Source organism: Arvicanthis niloticus, chromosome 1 (genome assembly GCF_011762505.2).
Source record: "Arvicanthis niloticus isolate mArvNil1 chromosome 1, mArvNil1.pat.X, whole genome shotgun sequence".
NCBI lineage: Eukaryota > Metazoa > Chordata > Mammalia > Rodentia > Muridae > Arvicanthis > Arvicanthis niloticus.
In genome coordinates this window covers 37,726,974-37,740,482 of record NC_047658.1, presented here as the reverse complement: position 1 = coordinate 37,740,482, position 13,509 = coordinate 37,726,974, and the positions used below count along the sequence as shown (strand labels likewise).

Here is a 13,509-nt window from a genome sequence, read left to right as displayed (position 1 = left end):
TGATTCTAATTGGAAAAGATGACAATATTCCATAAACCTATTTTACACACAGGGTATTTTGCTATGGCTTGTCAGCATGAAACCCCAAGTTGGCTGCGTTTTCACAGGACTCATCATTTTTAATTTAATTGGTTTGAGAGAAGGAATACATTCTTATTGGGTCAACCTGAATGATATGTATCTGGAAGGCATATGAAAGAACGTTATGGTTAGCACTATTTGTAATAAATAACTCCAGCCAGAAACAACCCAAATCATCTGTGCTAACAGGTAGATCAATGACACAGAGCAATCATGCTAAAAAGTACCATAAAGCAATAAAAAAGGAACAGTATTATGTGGGGGCCAAGGTTGATGCCAGGTGTCTTCCTTGGTGACTCTCCACCCGTTTTTTTTTAAAGACAAGGTCTCTCACTGAACTTGGCTATCCTGGCTGTCCACTGAGCTTCAGGCACCTATCGGTCTCTGCCTTCCTTGTACTGGGCTTATATATGTGTGCCACTATGCTTGGCTTTTTATGTGGGCACTGGGGATAGAACTCAGATCATTATGCTTGCATGACAGCCACTTTAAAGACTGAACTATCTCCCCAGTCCCCATACAACTATTTTTTGGGCATAAAGTTATTTAGACGATGTGATTTGATTTATATAAAGTTCTAAGTAAGAAAAGACTGCTCTACGGAGTTAGAAGTTTAACTGGTTTCCTTCTCAGAGGGACAGAAACGCTTTGTGGAAGGGCACGAGTAGATGAGAACCACTCAGCAACCAGCGATGTGGACACTGCACTTACGTATTCCATTGAGTTAGTTGCAGAAGGACAACCTAGAGATTTAAAGAGCTCCAGGAACCTTGAGGGCCTTTGTGGCTTTGTCTGTTAAGAATTGCACCTTGACCCCGGGCAGGGTGGCATGGGATATGCCATGAGTCTCCTGCTGCAGTTAGGAACGAATTTTCATGAAGCTTGCTATGATCTGGCAAGCCACATACTCTTGCTTGCCTATCATCTTTGTTATCGTTGTTCAAAGTTACTTTTACGTTTCAGCTTTGGCTGTTTAGAGCAGTGTTTGGCGCTGATAAGCATGGTCAGGTGTTGGTGTAATTAGTTTTGCAGGCCTTTCTCAATAGTCCTAACTTATTCAAGATACAAGGTGACCCGGAAAGCCAGCTTGGTGGCCTCATTGCTGGGTGCTGCAACAAGGGCTCTTTTGTTGATTTTCTTCTGATCTGACAAGGGAATGCTTTACACGTTACAACTTGTTTTTTTTTTCCCTCCAACGTAATATTTTTTATTAATTATCTGGGAATTTTATACAATGCACCCGATCACACTCACTTCCCATTCCTCCCCCCCACCCTTGCTTTCCTCCCTGCAAAAAGGAAAAAAAAATACACCAAGTCCAATTTGTGTTGTCCATATACTTATTGGAGCATGGTCACACTCCCAGTGGTCAGACCCTTCATGAAAACTGAGTCCTTCCCCACCCTACAACCCTCCCAGAAGCCATCAACTGTGAAAAGCTACCCTTAAGCGTCTTTCTCAAAACGTTTGGCAGACTCTCTTCAATAGCTTCTGGTTTAGATGTTTTTTTTTTTTTATTTTTAAATTTTAATTTTTATATTTTGAGAGAGGATGTCACAGAAACCTTTACTGTCTCTCATTCTCAATTATGAGTCTGCAAGTATCCAAACCACTACAAAAGAAGCTTCCTTGCCCATAACAGCCAGCAGCAGCACCAATCGTGGAGTTTACATGGTTTCCGGCAGCAGCACAGATCACAGACATCAACATGGTCTCCTGCAGCAGCCCTGATCAGGGACAGCAACACAGTCTCCAGCGGTAGCAGGAATCACAGACGAACGTGGCCTCCAGCAGCAGAGCGGACCGTGGAGGTCTGGGCAAAGCCTTTGGGGGCAGAACTTGCGAGAGGTCCAGGCGGTGCATCACCCTGCCGGCCCTACATACCTGCTGCTTCCGCTGTTGTATCTCTAATTGGGTTTCTCTTTGTGAGGCGTGCAGTTCCATTCCACCATCTTTCTAAACAATTGTATGCATCTTTCCATGAGACCTTCTTTGTTTGTTTGTGTGGTTTGGCTTTTTTATTTTGGTTGTTCCAGAGATCTGAACGCTCTGTGGACTTAACCTCCCCTGAGCGGTGTCTCCCCTAGAATCCTCTATGGCTCTCAGGCTCCTAAAAGTGGATGTCAGCCGCCTCTGCCATCTTGGCTTTTTCTCGTCAATCTACACGTTACAATTTTATTTCCACTTTTATTTACTTAATGTTTTGAGGCTAGCCTTGGACTCACTATGTTGCTGAGGATAACACTGAACTGATCTCCTGCCTCCACCTCCTGAGTCCTGGGATTATAGACATGCACCATCAGGCCCAGTTTATGCTGTCCTGGATCAGTCGCTTACGTCTTCCTGTGGCTCAGCAGCAGTCCAACATATATAAGTGGTGGTTTTAAAATCACCAGCTAATGGACGTTGGGACTGATTTCAGAGTTGTATGATTATGAATAAAGTTGATTTGAATACCTACATATAGATTCGTGTGTGTTCTTGTGTGTATATGTGCGTGTGTGGAAGTGTGTGTGCGTGCAAATGGGTGTAAATGTGCATGTGAGAGCATGAACTCAACATTGGGCATCTTCATCACTTGTCCGGTTTGTGTTTTGAGACAGGGTCACTCATTGAACCTCCCAGGAGCTCACTGATAAGGGAAGACCAGCTGGCTAGTAAGCCATAGGGATGTTATTGTTTCTGCTTCCTCAGAGCTGGAATCATAGGTGTCTGCCACCATGCCTGGCTTCTCAATGTAGGTGCTGACGATGTGAATCCAGTTGTGATGGCTAATCGTGGCTGTCACCTTGACTGCATCTAGAATCAACTAAAGCCCAATTATCTGGCCATGCCTGTGAGGAATAATTCAGGTGACCTACGGATATAAAAATATCACTGTATTTACATGTAATAGTACAAACTATTTTCTTTTTATTTATTATTTATTTTATGTGTGTGGGTATTTTGCCTGCATGCATGTCTGTGCACCACTTGTGCCTGGGACCCATAGAGGCCAGAAGAGGGCATCAGATGCCCCTGGAACTGGGATTACAGACAACCAGGAACCATCAGTCCTTGGGAACTGAACTAGAGTCCCCTGGAGGAGCAGCCAGTGCTCTTAGCCACTGGGACATCTCTCCAGCCCTGAGAAATTATTTTCTAAGTTTTCTATATCCATTTGTTTTATCCCTAGCAAGAAGTCTTTCAGGGATTAATTTAAGATCCTCAGTGATTTGGACTCCTGGTCATCTGCTAGGAAACCACTGTTTTTGGCCTTTTTTTTTTTTTTTTTCAAAGAGGATCCACAAATCCAAGCACCCACTCTCAGTGGCTTTGCTATATTATTAGTTGGTAAGCACCTCTGAAAAGGACACCTTCGGCGTGCTTCAAGAGAATACTTCCAGTCAGTATCTTTTCCAGGACACCTAATATTTAGGTTAAAGGGGTTCAAAAGGACAAGTTTTAAAAGCCAAGATTTTCCTTTGGAAAGTAAGAAGAGTATGTTAAGTACTCTTTGATAGTATTGAGCTTGGTCTGCCTAAAGTAAGGGCAGACCTTTCTTAGTTTTGTGAGTCTTCTAGTTATTAATTCATGAGGTTATAGTCTATGAGTCCTAGAGTAGGCTACCCTAATGGCTCCTGGGTGCAGACTCTCAGCCAGGTCCTCCAAGGGTTCCAGAGAATGTACTCTATTTGAATTTTACTACATCTAATTTTCTTAGAAGCTGGAGAGTAGGGCAATATAAGTTTTTATTAAAGGACGATAGTTTGCCAAGTTTCTTAATGCTTGTGCGTTTTCAGCACTGGGGACCAGTGGCAGTTTGCCCTGATGGCAGAAATGTTGTCTCAGTTGTTTTCCTTTTCATTTTACCTGGTTATTGCAGTGGCTTTTTTCTTCTGAGATGGCCTCACCACCCAGACAATTGACAAGCAGTCTCCAGCATTTGCTCATAGTCTTGTAACTTGACCAAGTGGATAAATCCCATCTTTAAGTGTTAAAAGTCTGCTGGGATATGTCTTGCCTTCATAGCTTTTCATTCTGGGTCATGACAGTACAGATGAACTATAAACCTTCCCCATCTCCAGCTTCCGGGAAGAAGAAGTTTCCCCACAAGCTTTCTCATTATGGAGGTGGCACTGTACGTCTCAGCTGGCATTTGTACCCATTTGTGGTGCGGATAGCAGCAATCTCAGGTGTGTTAGAGAACATGGAGGTAAGTATTCTTTGAAAGAGCAAAAGTATAACACGGTCTGAGTCTAGCTGCTCTTTCTATCCTCTGCATCTGTGACTAAACACCGCGAAACAGATCACATGGGAGAGCCCATTTGTTTTTCTCGTTGCTCCCTTCACGATTAAGTCAACTATGCTGACTTATTAATTTTCTTGTATCTGTTGAGGCCTGTTTTGTGAGTGATTATATGGTCAACTTTAGAGAAGATACATTGAGGTGCTGAGAAGAAGGTATATTCTTTTGTTTTGGAATGAAATGTTCTGTAGACCTGTTAATCTATTTGGTTCATAACTTCTCTTAGTTTCACAGTGTCTCTGTTTAGTTTCTATTTCCATGATCTGTCCATTGCTAAGAGTGGGATCTTGATGTCTCCCACTATTATTGTGTGAGGTTTTAGGGTCTGCCGATACCTTCTGTACCGTTGCCCCTACTCTGTTTGACTTTTAATGTAGACACGCCTCTTGAAAGCACAGAATAAGAAAGCCCCCAAGTGTGTGGCTGATACTCTAATACAGTAAAAAATCAGCAAGAGCCTTATATGCCTTGCTGGCATTCAATGACTCCTTTTGTGACTGTAGAAGTTTCCATATAATTTTAATACTGTGTCACCTTATTTTTAAAAGTCCTTACTGAAAGGAGGACACTGAGGCATAGGAGTGAAGGGTGCAGTCTTGTGAGGGTTTCCTTGGGTGATCACAGCTCTTCTGATTCAAGACGGCAATGATTGTGTCCAACCCGGAGGCAACAGCTCCCCACACCTAATAGAACACCAAGTGGGTCTCTTTGAATATGCTCAGCTTTCCAGTTGCTGTTAAAACTTCCTGGGGCTTTTGTGTGTCAGGTGGTGGAAGGGCCACTACAAAACTGACACTGTCATGTTGACAGCAGTTTTAAATGGTGCATGAGAAATGACGGTAGGGGTCTTTAATTTTCCTCATCCATTGGCTTGCTGTGCACCTGCCTGCGGATAAGAAGGTTCCAGCCACAGTGGACCCTGAGGTCCACAGTGGTTCCTGACCTCTGTCATTCTTAAACTGAAGGTGGTGCCTGTGGCAGAGTCTCTGGTCAGCACCCCTGCACCTCTTTGGCTTCAGTTACAGGAAGTCTGCTCAAGGGGCATGTATTATTTAATATTATATGTGCTCCACATGTCCCCCAGAGCCAGTGGAAGCCAGAGAAGGGCATCAGATATCCTGTAACTGGAGATATAGGCGTTTGTGAGCCACCATGTGGGCACTGGGAAACCAATCTAGGTCCTCTGCAAGAGTAACAAGAGCTACAGACTGCTGAGCCATCATCCTAGCCCTGATTTTAATTCTTAAGATCCTTAAATATCAGCTACTTCTTCTTCTCATTATATTATTATTATTATTATTATTATTATTATTATTATTATTATTATTATTATTACTTGGTTTTTCAAGACAGGGTTTCTCTGTGTAGCCCTAGCTGTCCCGGAACTCACTCTGTAGACCAGGCTGGCCTCAAACTCAGAAATCTGTCTGCCTCTGCCTCCCAAGTACTGGGATTAAAGGTGTGTACCACCACTGCCCAGCCCGGTTTCTTATTTTTGATATTTTCTTCAGAATGGTCTCATGGAAACTCTTGGCTAAAGTGATCCCCCTGCCTCAGCTTCCTGAGTAGCTGAGATTACAGTTGTGTGCTGCTTCACTCAGCCCCACGACATCAGTCTAGGCCCTTGAGCAGAGACAGGAGTTGCTTAAGTCTACACTGCCTTCTTGGTTAAATGGTGAGTTTTCTTTCTGATGTTTTTGTCCTATTCTGCCATTTGTACTTTAAGAGTGGGTTGGATCCTCTCAAAGGTTTATCCAGGGGAAGTGACCACAAGGAGGGCTGCTAGAGTGAATGGTATTTCCTGTTGAGAATGTTGTCCCTTTGTTTGTATAATAAGTCATCTTTATTTCATTTGAATATGAATCACCCAGCCAACTGCAATATTAGAGTGATTAGTGACAACCATTAACCAACAGAAACTTCTGAAGAGTTTGGAGATTTAGCCACATTACTAACTACATTAGCCACGTGTGGCTACTGACCATCTTTCCATCTCACTAAACATTACAAAGTGTTTCAATACTTGTGCTTACTTGCGAGGAGTGTGCTAGCTCTGTGCAGCTATACCACATGTAATGAGCAAACCAGGGCACGGGGCTGCCTCAGAGACATTCGGACAGAAATGCAGTGTTTGTTGGTCCAAACAAAGGGAGACAATGAACAGTGTGTTTGAGGAGATGGAACAAAGGCTGAGAGCCGTCTATAGCAGCCGGATGTTTACTGCAAATGAAATTAAAGGTTGAGTGTTATCAGAACAGGATGCTACTGGCAACCTGGGAACAGCTTGATGAATGGTTACTAAGTCTTTCACAGGCCAAGCCTGTCTATATATGTGATATGATAGGGACTCCCTAGGGGGGCTGTCTCATGCCCTTATAGAGGCTCAGAATCCATAACAGGCCTGCAAACCAGAGATACTGTGATGTGTCTTTGGCTTAGTTCCGATTTGAATACCCAAGGGACTGGAGACCCATGGTGTGAGCCCTGGAGGCCAAAGGCCAGAGAGTCGCCCTGGGTTTGAATATGTGCCTTCTGTATCTATCTATCTATCTATCTATCTATCTATCTATCTATCTATCTATCTTCTATCTATCCATTTATATATATACTGAAGCTGGTTCAAAATAGGACATACACACTAGATGACAAATAGTTTTTATTTTTTTTTCCAGAACAGATTTGTTTTTTCAGAATGCAAAAGTCACCTGGCCCAAAGGACACAGGATCAATGTTAGGAGCTGATGCTTTAGGTAAAACTTCTTGTTCCATGAGAGACTGTGTCCTGATTTCTCAGGGATAGAGCAAATCCACAGTCAAAGTTCATAGTTGCACCAACGAGGCAGTCGCTCCTTTTCTCTTAAAATATTATCTATATCTATACCTATGTATCTATATGTATGTATAAATGTATTTATGTATCTATAAGTATGTCCGAATGTATCTATGTATCTATCTATATATCTATGCATGTATCTAAGTATGTATGTATGTATGTATGTATGTATGTATCTATCTATCTATCTATCTATCTGTCTATCTGTCTATCTATTTTATGGTGTATATATCTGTATGTATATACACAAGCACATGCACACATGTACCACTTTGCATGAGTGGAGAAGCAAAAACTTTTTGGAATAAACTCTCTCCTTCTACCTGGGTCCCAGGAATCCAATTCAACTCATCAGGCTTGTGGGCAAGAGCCTTTACTGGCACAGTCATCTTGCTGGCCAAGTCTTCTTGTCTGATTCCTTACCATGTAAGAGCTCACCTTTTCAAAAGCAGCTGGCCATTGTCAAATGACCAGGGAGGATGGCCAGATTCAATAAGAGGCAGTGCTGTGTGACAGGATCACACTGGGGGTGGGGCTGCACTCACGGTTTTCCTCCCGCAGAGTCCATATGCTGTGCTTGACTCTACCCTCTAGGACCACCTCCTCCTTGTTATTGCCTGGCAGGAGGATGAGTAAATATGGCACAGCCCTGTAGCACTTCAGTCCCATGTAGGGGGCACACACCCTGCCCTATGGAACAAAAACTCCTGTGCATGCTGTAAATGAGGCAGTGTTCCTGGCTCATAGGTCCTGTGTTAGTCAATTTTCTGTCACTTTGACAAAACTTATAAGGGAGCTGCCTTTTAATTAAAGTTTTATTGCTGTGAAGAGACACCGTGACCAAGGCAACTCTTATAAAGGCAAACATTTAAATGAGACTGGCTTATACTTTCAGAGGTTCGGTCCATTATTGTCATCAAACATGGCCACAGGCAGGCAGGCAGACAGCATGCTGGAGTTGCTGGAACTTTTACATCTTCATCCAAAGGCAGGCAGAAGGAGTCTTTCTTCCACACTGGGTGGAGCTTGAACACAGGAGACCTCAAAGCCCATCTGCACAGTGACACTCTTCTTCCAACAAGGCCACACCTCCTAATAGTGCTACTCTGTATGGCCAACCATTCAAACACATGAATCTATGGAAGCCAGACCTATTCAAACCACAACAGAAGGAAACTCAGAAACAATTGTAAGGAGGGAAGGTTTCCTTGGCTCACAGTCGTGGTGGCTCCAGTCAGTGTGCAATTGAACTGGGACTGTGCTAAGGAGTGTGCCATGGAAGCATGGTGGAGGAGGCTTCTTACCTTGTAACTTTTAAGCAAGCAGAGAGATGGGAAGGGGCTCCATTCCTGGTGTCTTATTTAAGGGTACATCCCCAGGAAACTAACTTCCTTCCATTAGGGCTCACCTACTTGGAGCGCCACCATGCCCAGCAGTATTCCACAAGGCTGCAACTGAGCATTTAACACACAGGCTGTCTCAAGCAGCATTCAAGAGCCAAAGTACATAAGAACTGTAGGTGGCTTAAAAAGAGAGGAAGTGGGCAGAGTCAGCTACAAATTGCAGGTGGTGCTTGCAGTACTGAGAGGGCCATGTTTGGGGTGATCTCTTGTCTGAGAGCAAGAAGGGAACAGAAGTCTGACATACTCATAGATCCAAAGCCTGTACAAGGTCTGCACAGCTTGAACTTCTTAACATGCTGGGCAAGGATGGGTGTCTTGCCTTGTAACCCATCAGTCCTTTGTTCTGGCCCTCGGAGCCTCTCTTCTTCACTGTGAACATTTGGGCACTGAGGCCCTCACAAAACCCTCACCCATTTGTCAAGACTTCTGTGAATAGGATATTAAAATAGCTAACTTCTGCAATGTCTGATTGCAAAACCATGCACACACTTACTGAGGCTAAGTGTTCCCCTACCCACTCAGCTATTTTTGTTCTTTGCTTTCCTGCTTTAATTGAGTGTTGTATAAAACACTGCTTACTCCCATCCCAGTGTTATAATAAATACATTCAACTTTCCCTAACTCCAAACTTAAATGCGGTTTTTGTATTACTATGTATAAATTGACTTACTGATTTGGCATAAAAATATATCTTCGGGAGGGACAGTTTATAGCTCAATGGTGGAACACAGGCCCTGTATACTTGAGGCCCTGAATTCAATTCTTATCACCAAAAATAATTTCAAGTCTTATAGATCACTAACGAGATACAAATAATATTTGAAGCACTGGAATCAATGCTTCTCCTACCTCAAGCTTCAAAGCCACTGGAAAGCTAGTGTACATGTCTTCTCACCTCAGAGAAAGATGAGAGTTGGAGGTTCTAACCTCTGCACAGAATTCTGGGGTTCCTAGCAGGTAGTCTCCAAGAGAACTTACTCTTACTAGAGCTAAAATATCCAACAGCAAGTTGACTCAATCAGCAACCAGAATTCATTCCAACAGGGTGCAGGACTAAAGGCAATCTCTGCTCCAATCTCAACATTTGCAAACCAGGCCAGATGTGGGAAGTCTCATGTTCTTGCAGCTTCCCTCAGGATGGCTGGGTGAAGAATGTCTGGTTTCCTCTTACCATTTCTTTCGTTTGTGTCCCCTCAAGATTAGACTTCTCTATATGGGCAGCAAAGAAGTGGAAGCCTCAGGTAGAGGTGGTTCACGAAGGACCCAAGCCAAGTGACAGAATTGTCAGGGGCTTCTCAGCCTCTGTTGGAGTCTGCCCCCAAGGCCTCATCTGCTGGGGGTCTGAAGACAAAGTCTGTGTACCAGGCCTGTGTTCTGGAGTCTCTTCCCTACAACTGAACGGGCAGGGGCAGAGGACTTCAAGCCCTTAAAGACAAGGGCAGTTGTAGCACTTCTGTGGCAGCATTAAACTACATGTAGGGTGACCAACAAAAGCAGCTGGTTAAACTCTAAGCTTCACTACTGACCACTGGGAAACAGCAATACTTATATTCAGGGGATTGTGGGAAATGGTGCCTGTATTTAAGGGAGGAAAAGACTGCTTCCTTCTCCTCTCAGTCTCCCTGTGGGAGGGCTTGAGTCTTGGGCTTGTTCCTCTGTGAAGGTGGATTTGTGACAGGCTGTCTGGCTAACAGCAGGCACTTGAGGACTTCTGTGTCTCAGTGTCATTTGTCATTCTTAAGTGTGGGGGAAGTAGACTTCCATTTGAGGTGACAGTACCTGCAGAGGGGCTTGTGTCAGGGACAACCCACACTGCTCATTTCAAAACCAGAGCAGTGAGGAGCTAAGCAGAGAAACCTTCCTTCCAAAGGCTGCAATAGATGCACAGGCCTTCTTCCTCTGCAAGATGCAATGTACTTTCAGCTAAATTAAAAAAAAAAAAGTTAGTCCAATTCTTCACCACATTTTACTATGGAGCACTTGTGGATGGGAAAATTAAACAAAAAAAAAAGCTGAGCAACTTTCCAGTCCCAAAGCAATGGTAGAGAAAGATCTGGCTCGAAAAAGCAGTCAGGTTCTCAGGTCTAGGCAAGCACGTACAGATGCAGGCCTCCTAGCTCTGTTTCGGTGCTACAGCTAAAATCCCTGGAAATATTTCAATAGGGGACCGAATGGGAACTCAACATGGGGAGCAGAAGGAAGGCTGGCCAGAAAGACCACGGGTGGAATCTGAGGCTGCGAGTTCCTCCAGGGCTTTCTGTCTCCCATGTATTCTTGTCTGCATTCTGAAGAAGTTGCAATCCAGACACAAGCAACACAAGCAAAGATGGGCTCTGGAGGACCATAAACACTCCGATTGAGAAGCTTCCAGCAGCCTTTATAATACAGACTGCTGGGATGGGGCAGGGTATTATGCAGTCCCAGGAGGAGGTCTTAGTAGGGGGGTAGTCTCCAGGGGCAGTAATCCTGCATGAGGAAGCTGTGGTTGATAACCTTCTGCACACACTGTTGCCATCCTTATTCTGGCCAGAGGAAAGCTTTGCCATTCTCTTGGGTCTAAGGCATTGGTGTCTGGGACAAGGCTGTCATCATGTCAATGACGTGTATTCACCGAAGGCCTCATCCACTTTCCACACAGACCTACCTGAAGGCTCAGATACATAAATCTGTAAGAAAGCTTCTTTCTTCTAGCAGAAAGGCTGGGAAATGGCAGCTTGTAAGACAGAACACCTTTTAATCATACCCCCTTAACTCCTAGCTGAACACTATCAACTCTCTGGCACCACAGCTGTAGAGAAATGTGTACAGAAAGTCTTAATTCCCACCCCTGCCCAGCAGCAGCAGCAGCAGCAGCAGCAGCAGCAGCAGCAGCAGCAGCAGGCAGCCTGGATAAGCATTTTTCTTTTGCTAGAGGACCAAGCGAAAACCAGGCAGGGAATGCAGATTCCATTCTCACCTCTCAGCACCTTGCAACTATGGAAAGACTCATTTATCTTTGTTTAGTGATGAAGTGTTTTTATTTATATTTAGTCTTTTTAAAGTTATGTGCCAACTTAAAACTGACATCCTAACCAGGCATCAGCATTGTTGAGCAAGACTGGCCTTGATGCACATGCTGTAGATTTGGTTTCAGAATATAAAATTAAATGGTGACGTAAGCAATACTACTGTTTCTATATTTATCATCAATTACTAGCAGTACAACTCCCAGAAGGAAGTAGATGGATCCAGCAGTGATGTAAGCAATTCCCAAAAATGGATTCTTTTCTCCCATCCATGAACTAGTACTCAAGATGATCCGTTTCCGTCCATCAAAAGAATGCACACGGTAATTGTAGGTGACGTTCAAATAGTACTGCCCGGCTGGTAATGTCGGGTGTAAATCATCTCTCCGCTCTATGAGACAATACAGCTTACAAAAAGTAGGAAATGCTGCCACACGCATCCAAACAATAAAGTCTTCATTTATGAATCCATTATTACTTTCATCATCAGGGTCTAGCTCATATACTGGTTTATGCCAGCTTACTGGCTTTGTTGTATCTTTAAACTTTTCTTGGAGGCTGTCTCTCCCAGGTGGATTTCTGAATTTCACATTTTTATCTGACCACCAAGCAATACCTTTTTTTTTTTCAAAGGAATTGGAATAGGCTTGGGGTCAGATTCATTGGCAACCAGAAACAATTCTAATGTATCATTAAACATGCTGTTGGCAATAGCTCCACATGGAGCAATCGGTTTGTCTTCATTTCTTCGATAAGGTTCACATTCCTTACTCGGATTAAGCAAAGCACTAGAGTCTCCATTTAACTGGCTATCATCTCGAGATTTCACATAATGACGATGATTTTGGTAGAAATTAGGCAGTCCATAAAACATAAGCATATTGCCCTCAAACGACTGTTCCAGTGTGAACTTAATGAGACAAGCACAAGATGTCACATTTGGAGATAAACATTTATTGCAGGGGCTGGAAGGTTCCGTTCCAGTGTAATCAATCTCGATCTCACGGATGTTGTTGGAGGTGACGAACATGCCGATGCCGATGGGGATGAAGATGAGGCCGATGATGAAGAAGGTGGGCAGCACCGTGCCGGCCATCAGGATGGGCTGCCAGTCGGGCAGCCATTGATGTTTGAAAGTCGTGTTATACAGCCTCCAGGTCTTGGCAGCGCCCCCAGGAGGGCCCGTGGGCCAGCCGTCCACCTCATCCCTCGCGCTATAGTTCATCATCGCCGTCGCCCCTGGGCTTCGGCTCGGCCACGTCCAGTTGGGCCGCCCAGGGGACTTGCCTGCCAACGATGACAGGAGGTGCACAGTAGCTGCTGCCGCTACTGTCTACTGCCTCCACCACCGGAGCCGCCACCGGGGAGGTAGGAGAGACGGGACACGCTTCTGAGGACAGCGGTTGACCGGAAGCGAGAGTCTTCAGGAGACACTCCAGGGAGGGAGAGAGAAGAAATAGGGAGAAGACTGAGGGACGAGGGGAGGAGAGAAGGATGGAAGGGGGAGGAAAAAGGAGGACTCACCCTGATCAACTGACTTGTGACGACAAAGTGAGGGGTTTAGGCCAGGCACGCGGCTACGTGAGCAGCGCATGCCAGAAAGACTCATTTTGTCCTCTGGCATGATGACAGCAGGATAGCCAGGGCCATCTGGACATCTTCCCTGTCGGAAAGTAGGAAGAAGGTCTTAGAGAGGCAGGACCTGGAAGAGGGCAGCCGTCAGACCTATACAAACATCCAGCTAGACTCAAAACACCCAAAAAGGTTTTAACTAAAGTGCTATAAGGTATTTATGCACATGAACACACACACACACACACACACACACTCTGCCATCAGAGTTTAGAGGAAACTGTGGGAGCACACAAACAAGCCAGATGTTAACATCACTGCAGGAGA

At 44.4% G+C, this 13,509-nt stretch overlaps 1 pseudogene; it reads right to left on the bottom strand.

Annotated features, from left to right (window-relative positions):
• Positions 1 to 11,747: 11,747 nt before the first annotated feature.
• LOC117716951 (cell cycle control protein 50A pseudogene) lies at positions 11,748 to 12,849 on the bottom strand (annotated as a pseudogene).
• Between the last annotated feature and the right edge of the window lie 660 nt (positions 12,850 to 13,509).